This window comes from Lonchura striata, chromosome 6 (genome assembly GCF_046129695.1).
Source record: "Lonchura striata isolate bLonStr1 chromosome 6, bLonStr1.mat, whole genome shotgun sequence".
In the NCBI taxonomy this organism is placed as follows: Eukaryota; Metazoa; Chordata; class Aves; order Passeriformes; family Estrildidae; genus Lonchura; species Lonchura striata.
Genome location: NC_134608.1, coordinates 28,958,446 through 28,967,638, shown reverse-complemented (window position 1 = coordinate 28,967,638; position 9,193 = coordinate 28,958,446). Strand labels below are relative to the sequence as shown.

General features: G+C 35.4%; 1 long non-coding RNA gene across 1 annotated transcript; it reads left to right on the top strand.

The window, feature by feature from the left end:
- Positions 1–200: 200 nt before the first annotated feature.
- On the top strand, positions 201–6,458 carry LOC110475258 (uncharacterized). The gene is made up of 3 exons (XR_002466240.2): positions 201–293; positions 2,688–2,751; positions 6,342–6,458. It is a non-coding gene; the product is annotated as an uncharacterized LOC110475258 (long non-coding RNA).
- Positions 6,459–9,193: the final 2,735 nt, after the last annotated feature.

Sequence of the window (9,193 nt, the reverse complement as noted above, 5' to 3'; positions counted from 1 at the left end):
ATCTCCAAGCCTGGCTCCACAGGAGAGGTGCTCCAGGTCTCCAATCATCTCTTTGGCCCTTCTCTGGAGTTGCTCCCTCAGGTCCACATCCTTTTGTTGGGAACTCCAGAGCTGGATGCAGTTGTCCCCGTGGATCGTCATGAGAGGGGCAGAATCCCTGCTGGCCACACTGCGTTGGATGCAGCCCACAGTATGGTTGACTTTCAGGGGGACAAGTGCAGATTGCCAGCTCATGTGCAGCTTTTCATCCACCAATACCTCCAAGTCTTTCTCTTCAGGGATGCTCTCAAAATGTATCTCACATCGGGAACTCATTTGTGAAGCTCAAACATATTTAGATACAAAAGATTGTCAAGCTGAAAGATTTTTTGATCTATCCAGTTAACTGTAATAAAACTGTCTAAATTAATTTTCTGCTCAAAAGATACAAAACTACACCTTCCCCTAAGCGGGTAAAAACTAATACCTGGCTGCCCTTTCATATAGTCTGCATGAGCTTTTCTGATCCTAGCTGATGATGTAGCATTGCTCACACTGGGATAATTTTGGGTTTATCCATAAATTTTCCAGATTAAATAGGAAGTGTTTACTGCTACTTGGGAGTGCAGGAGTTATTTTTGACTATATTATAGGCATATGTTCCTGAAGTTTACCTGAGTTTAGGCAAGTTTGCCTTTGTCTTGGCTCTGAGTAACTCAATTACATGCACGTAAAAGCCTGATTTTATCAAATGTCTTGCACTGGCTGCCAGTAAACCAGAAATTATACCTGGAGGCACTGCAATTAGGACTGATGATTGCACTTGTGTAAAGACATTGGCACTACATGATTATTCAAGTTTTCATACAGCCATCTGAGAAATACTGCTTCAGAATTTGATTTTATATAGACTGCACAGAAAAAAACCCAAACTGGGTTATATTTAAAATATAAGAAGCAGGTAAATAAAAGAAGAGGAAGAATTCAAAATTTGTTTTCCTTTTACTGAGAATTCCCTTTGGGATTATTTGAGAAGTATTTTAGCCTAGCAGACCAATCAGTACACAATCCTTGAGTTTTGTTTACATCATCACCCTGGCGAGATGCTGCCCTTAGCCAAGAACCTACTGACTTAACAGCAGAAATCAAGTCAGCCAAACCATATTACAGATGATTAAAAGGAAAATATTTGTTCAAAGTTCATTTGCATTTATTAAAATGCTAGTGTAGTTACCCATTCAAGGAAAGAATGCATTCAGGATGAATAAGTTGAATTTCAGAAATTAATAAGTAAAAGTAATTATACTTATTTTTGAAAGTAATGAACTTCAGGCACATCTGAACCAAAAGTCTACATTAGTTTCTCTCTAAAAATATTTATTTGAAGAATATTAGAAAATCATAACCTTGAGACAGTAGGTCAAATTCAAATACATTTATTTTGAATAAAAAGAAAGTGAAAATTGAATTACATGGTGCTTATTTTTTTGGCTACTAGCTTTCCAGAAAGGTGTTCAAGATAATATTCAATGTAGTGAAGCATCATCTGTAATCTCATGTAGAAACGTGATTCCTCATATTTAAGAAAGGAAATTGTAAACAATAAAAATTGAATGATCAAGGAAAGTATCTTAGAGGTGTTTTATACCAAAGGAGACTAAAATAGTTTTGTCTGTTTTCCCCATAGTATTATGGTACTTTTTTATAAAAAATACGTCAGTTGTATAATCACCATAGAGGGAAAAAATGCTTAAGCAAAAGTAAAGAAGCAGAGACCAAAATAAAAGCAGAGAGATTATATATAAAGTAGAAAATGTATTATGGTGATATATTCTTGTGCAGTTTCCTGTAAACTGGGATTTAAGTTCACTGATTCCATTGACTTTCACATATTTTCCCTCTATGTCATTGGTAGCTGGTTTGACAGAGTAGAAAGCTCATGACCCCTTGTGCTAAACTAAACTCCCTCTATGCTTAGTTTTTATAAATCCCATTTTAGAGAATGTAGATACACAACTGAGGTCTCATCTGAGTTTTCTCTGGAGTTTATGAGAGTCACCACTTCTGTAAATAAATGATATTATGGAAGATATGATCCCAGGAATGACATTTATATCTCCAGAGTAAGATGCAGAAGGACTATTTTACAAGGAAGGTACTTAATGTACTACTGTCAAAGAGTAAAAAATCAGTGTATTTTCTTCCTGAAATACAAAGTTATTCCCCAATGCACCAATTTAGTGTAAGACAGCACTGATCCTACAGTCATATTATAGACAGTGGAAACTCAGAACTGTTACTAAAAGCAGCAGATTCCTTTATATTTTCCCATATTATTCTTTGCTACTTAGATAATTCCCAAAATGTAAGATTACATTGTTGTGTCAGATAGAACACAATACTTAAATTAGCAAATGGCTTGTATGTTGATAACAGAACGGCTCTAAATCCAAAATTATGCTGTGATTCTGTGGAGGTGGTGGAGCCAACCATTCCTGGAGGTGTTCAATAAACAATTAGATGTGGCACTCAGTGCCATGTTGGTAATCATTCAAAGGTTGGACTCATTGACCTTAGAGGTCTTTTCAACCTAAGTGATTCTGTTATTCTGTAATATTATTTACTATTACATAAAGCCTCTAAAATGTCCTATACAAGAAGATAAAGCCTTTTGTATTAATATTTGTATTTTTTGGTATCTCGTACAGGTCAGGTCATCAGCCATTTAGCTCACTGCTCTTCCATTGGCTGGCTCTCCTGGCCTTTAACAAGGTAAGTTATGCTTACCTGCAGAAGGGTGTTCAGCTGCTGCTTGGCACAGCAATACAAGACAGCAGGTGGTGGTGCTGAGTTTTAGTAATCACAGTGGAAGCCCAGAGTTGAAGTTCTGAGGAAGTTTATTGCTTTACTTATTGAAATAGTTTAGTGACTAACACTACTTAAGATAAAAGAAGAGGTAGAGGTGGTTTAGACAAGGGTCTCATCACTGTGTTATGTCTCTGAGTGACCTCTCACTATTCTTATCAGGCGTCCATGCAGGGGACAAAGCAGCAGCTCTTGGCACTGCTGCAGAAGCTGTTCATCAGCCCTGTAAACAGTTTGTAACACACCTCCACAAAAGTCAAGCCGGTGATCTGTCTCTCCAGATTTCATCTGAAAGGCCTAATCATGGCTGAAACCTAAATATCATTAACATTATCAGTGCCATCTGCAGGTGCTAGTAATATGCTTGAGCCCTTTCTATATTGTAGCAGAATAAGAGGAAAGATTTGTAGAATAACTTCACCTTGCAGACTGGTTCAACTGCCTCTTACTATTATAGATATAATAACTTTAAAAAAATATTTTCAGCTATATAATTATATATGGCTGGTTAGTTTTGCAAAAACAGCATAATCATTATCTGAGAAGTGAAAAAGGAGTTCCTGCTGCATACCTTATCTGATAACTCAAATTCCAAGCCTACCTGAGCCTTTTTTATTAGGTTACATCTGGATTATCATTTGTGGTTTTTTTTTAATTTAATAAATTTCTATATGATATTTCTGTGTTCAACAAAAATAATCAACTGGCACAAATTGAAAGGCCTAATTTCCAGTTAGCACCTATATGTATATGTATGTATGCATGCATATATGTTACATGCTATACTATCTCAAGATTACATTTTTCTAGAATTAGACCAGATGCACAAATTTCATTTTATGTTCTAGTTTACACATTTTATCTGTTTTTGAAAAATTTTGCAAAATATAGAATCCCCGCAGGCTCTTTAAAGCTAAATTTCACAGAGTAAAAGGAGGAAATGTAACTTTCTAACTAGCTTATTTTGGTTCAGGGTTTTTTTTGAGGCAGATGTTACAAATGATGAGCTTTGTCTGTTCTGGGCCTCGGTGTAGAAATTATTCACCACAGCAGACAGAAACCTTTCAATTTTACTGCCAGTTATGAGCTTGTGAGTAACACGCCACAGTGCCCTGATTAGTTTTTGTTTTCACTCCCTCATGATTATTCGTAGGACTGGAACAGAATGATAAGGATATTCTTTCTGATAAATCTGATTTTGAAAGACAGCTCACTCTCTAGTTCTTTGTTCACTTGGTTTTGCTAAATTAATCTAGCTATTAGCTCTATCAGTCCTTATAAGAACTCATCTGCCTCACCCCTTATTGTCTTCAGGATGCTTTATTTTTCACAGGTCTTTTGTAACACTGTCTTGCCTGAGGAATGAAATACATGAGGAAAACTCAGTGTTGTTGAGGGAGGAATTAATCTGTATAAATAGATTGGTCTTCCCTTTCTGTGCATCTTGTGTACCTTTTAAACCTGAATATGGGTATGTTTTGAAGAATTTTTTTTCCTTCAATTTAGTTGGGAGCCCAAAATCCAGTTCTTGAATTTTCTTTTTTTTTGACATATATTTTTAAGTATACTGAGTCTGTATCCTGTATTCTACTGAAAACTGTAGAATTTACTGCATATAAACAAGCCAGTTTCCTCTTAGAGCCTCTTAGTTCTTCGTGATTTCTAGATGTGATTGCATATAAAATGCCCAGTAATCAAGAATTTTTAACAATATGACCTTGAAAATCTCCCTGTGACTCTGGGCAAAGAGGTGGGGGATTGGAGTTATTATTTAATGTGTAGCAATTTTAATTTGCCTAAGATCATGTGACAGAGAAAATGGCTGAGCTTGTGGATACAGTTCTGGTCTCATCTAAGGTGATAAAATTTGATTTATCTAATCTACTCCAGTGCAACCAAGGCTTCAGCCCTGACTGATGGCATGGTAGATTAATTACAGGAGTGCCCAGTGAACTAGTGTGTGATGGTGTTTCAATAATTTTCCTCAATCAGAAAATTTATATATCATGCCCTAATACTATTTGAAGAAAGATATAGCAATCACCATGGTGCTCATTATAATAACCCAGATTGCCAGTTTGGTATTCTAACACTTTCATGAACAAGATGTTCCACACTGAGTTTGTGCCCTTATATCCCTCAAAATAAAATGTCTTTAAAAATTATTACTGTGTCAATGATGTCTCTACATGGTTTAGACTACTAAATTCTTTAGACTTTTGCAGAATACTCCCTTTCTGCATTACTGTTATTTAAATAATATATAATTAGCATAAATTAAAATTCTGTATGCTTCAGGATGAACTTTTTTTAAGGTTTAGAATGAGTTTTCAGGACTGAACACATTTAAATATGAGAAAATTAAAAATTGTTCTGTTTAATCATCTTAATGTCTCAATTTTCCTTCGAAATGAAAAGTGAATGAAATTGTTTTATAAACAGTCCTGACATTCCTGTTTGTATTGTGAAATGCCCATTTTATTGTACATTTGATGCAATGAAAGGGAACATGCCATCAGCGACTCCAGAATATTTTTTTTGAAGAGCAGCTACCACTATACTTTCTATCATTATCTTGAGAATCACAGGGGTTTTTGTGGTCTTAGAAACTGTAGATATAAAATAAAAAGATTGTGTGCAAAAGCACCAAATTTAGAAAAATCTGATGTAATTTCATTCTCTCCTCCTGTAGAAAAAAGAAAATGCTTTATGAGTGATATCTTTTTAGCTATTTTCCAAACTGAGTCTCTCTGTGGTATTTTTTTTGGAAATTAATTTTTTACTGCTTTCAGGCCTTCTTCATCTTGATCCAATATTGAGAAAGTTAGTATTGTGTAATGGTCTTGATTCCTTTAACTAGATCATTACATTCTGATAAAAAGACTTTGTTACGGAAACCTAAGTTTTGGGAATATCAGAATTTCCTGAAGAACAGCAATAGAATGGACACTTTTAGTGTCTGTTAAAAAATCCCAAGAGAAGGATTTTTCAGTTCAGGGAATATCCAGGTTTTGTGTAGAAGTAACTCTGAGGCTTAGGAAGGCACATAGAAATTATTTTGTTGCTACATCTTGAAGAAAAGACAGTATCTCTTAATTCTTAAAATTTTAAGGAAGCTGAGCATATATTTTTAAGTATTAAAAGATGCCTTTCTCAATGTGTCTTTTCTTGAATGGTTGTGTTGCAATTTGCTGTATTTTTACCATGGAGAAATCTGCAGTGTTTGCCAGCTCACAGTATGTTTGCTCCCATTCTTGTTTGCTAAATACTGATGATGAACAAAAATTAATTCTGAAATCCCAAATGTTAAGTGATGGGCAAAAAGCTAAACAAAATGGTGCCTTATTTTCCCTAGCAACAGTCATGCATGATAATAAATGTCACAATGGTTTTTAGAAAAGATGGTTCATGTTTAGGTTTAGTTATCAAAATCCACAGCATATAGGCTGACAGCTTTTGAAATACATAAACTATTTCTGTCTTTTTTGTTTCCATAGCAACTGAGTGCTCAAAGCCTTAGTTTTGCACTTGTGGAAGAGAAAAAACACCCTCTCAGAGTAGGATCTGGAATAGTCTGGAACAAAAGAAGAATGAGTGAAATGGAAAATTAAGCAACTACATTGACATCACCACCCTCTCCCTCAAAATAACCCAAAAACCAACCAATCCCAAACAAGCCTAGCACAAAGCATTTATCCTTCAGTTTGATGTTATGGGGTTTTTTTTAGTTGATGGGTGCTTTGCCTTGGACATTTATGTAATCAAAGGCTGGCCCATTTCACTGTGCAGTGCTTCAGGAGAGTAAAATGTTCACAGTGACATTTATTTAGATGATCACTTTGTTCACCTTGAAATGAAATTTCACTATAAACATGAGCTTAATAGAACTCTATATCTTCTTTCATAAAGAATATTGCTATTCAGAAATGTGTCATTGAGATTGTCACTGTTTCTAGTTTTGATTTGTTTTGCTTAAAAACCTGTTTTAAGGAGCAATCCTGTTTGTTTCAAAATATTTTAGTAAGATTTGCCACATGAGGGAGACTATTTTCCAGTTGGAAAGGGATATTTATGCATATGTAGAAGTATATTTATTTTGGGAAAGAATTGAAGGAGAAAAAACGTAAGGGGTGTTGTAGCATATAATATATGACTAGGAAGATGCTAAAGTTAAAAGGATTTTGTGGCATATTCAATTTTGCTGTTTATTTCCTGAAAAAAAAAAGTAAAGTTAAGAGAATGTCCCTGTTCTATTCATCCCCAGCAAGAACAAATGAGGAAAGTTGACTGCTTTCAGGGATTCATGAGAATGGATTCAATATTTTCCATCTATACAAATATGCAGATTTCACCTTAGTCTTACTGGATAATTAATCAAGCACATATAATATTTATGAGAGAAGTTATTACCCCTACATAAAATATACAAATATTTTAAGTGCAGTGAAATTTGTTTGATCATACTATTCTGTACCATTTCTCTTATAAAATTAACTTGCATGTAATAATCCTTCCTTCTGTGACAAGAGGTGCAACTGGAATAGATCTATTGTCAAAAGACAACATACTGGTTTCAAACTGAACTGTTCTTGAGTTATATTAGGCATATTTGAGACAATAAAGATATATATAACATGTGATTTTAAATTCCAAAAATTTCACTTGTCAAAAACATAGCCTCTAGAACTAGAATTAAACTTGAAATAGCTGTAAAAAACACTGTGTACAGTATGTAAAAAGTCAATTTAAAATATGCTACAGTGGCAGTACATTTCCTTTAGAATATTACCACAGAGTTCTATCAATGAGTCATTATTCCTAACGCATTATGTCCTGATTAACCAAAACAGCTTCTAAAGACCCATTCCAGTCCAATGTCTAAAGGCCATATAAAATGGCATATGAATGAATACAGTCTGGAATGGCTTCCTGGTGTCTGTTTTGCTTTGTCAAATAAATACATAAAATATTCCTTTTAATAGCTGAAATGCATACTGGTTTGGTAGACCATGAAGACATCCTATAGCATACATAATATGTGCCCTTAAAGGACAGTAAGCCTTCTGAAGTATTCACTACTCTGGTTTGAATGAAGCACTCATGCCTTTTATATATATAACAGCCATTTGTAGATATGTCTTTGTGATAAATTTCAACCTTCCATCCTATTTATTCTAGTGTTATGATCAGTAAACCTTAGCCTTGGTTTAGATCCGTGTGAAAGCTGTGACTACTTCTATTGTCTTTTTAGCTCCTCTAGATTTGCAGCTGAGAAAGGAATGGTGTCAATCAAAAACTGCAGATTTGGTAAGAAGAAAAATGAAAATTTCATGCACTATATGAAAATTTTGGAAAGAAATACAGTTCAACTGGTTAATATACCATTAAAAGCTATGATGCAGAACAAGTTGAATATATTGTGAGCTTTCTAAACTTTTTTGCTATCCACTCAGAAATACAACTTGAAAAATCCATTATTTACTGTATATTTGAAAAATAAAACTGTTATTTGAGTTGTAGAATCATAAAATGGTTTGGGTTCAAAGGGGTCTTGAAAATTTACCTACTTCCAACTCCACTGCTGTGTGCAGGGACATCTTCAACTAGACCAGGTTGCTCAAATCCCCATCCAACTTAGTCTTGAACACCTCCATGGATGGATCTTTTAACAACTTTACTGGGCAACCTGTGTTACTTCTTCACCAGCCTCACAGGAAAGAATTTTCTCCTAATATCCAATTTAAAACCACATTCTTTCAATTTGAACCCATTCTCCCTGTCCTCTCATTACACGCTCATGAAAACAGTATCTCTCTGTATTTGCTGCAAGTTTCATCTAGGTTCTGGATGGCCACGATTAGATCACCCTGAAGCCTCCTCTCTTCCAGGCTGAACAACACAATTTCTCTCAGCCTTTTCTCTCAGGAGAGGTGCTCCATCCCTCTGATCATCTTGGTGGCCTCCTCTGGAGTCACTCCAGCAGCTCCATGTCCTTCCTGTGCTGGCCCCCCAGAGCTGGTGCAGCCCTGCAGGTGGGCTCTCAGCAGAGCAGAGCAGAGGGGCAGAATCCCCTCCCTGGCCCTGCTGCCCACACTGCTTTGGATGCAGCTCAGGAGATGATTTAGCAATGCTACTGGATATTACAGCTTCTCTGTAATACTGTCAAATTTTCTCAGATACATATTCTACTGTTTTACAGGCTAGTATTTCAGGTACAGATACTTATGACAAAATTTACAGAATCTTAAGTTCCAAGTTACAAAATCTGCTTCTGAAGTAGATCCAAGGATGAAGATTCTACAACAACTCTTGGCAACCTCTTTCAGTGATCGAAATTAGTGAGCTGATG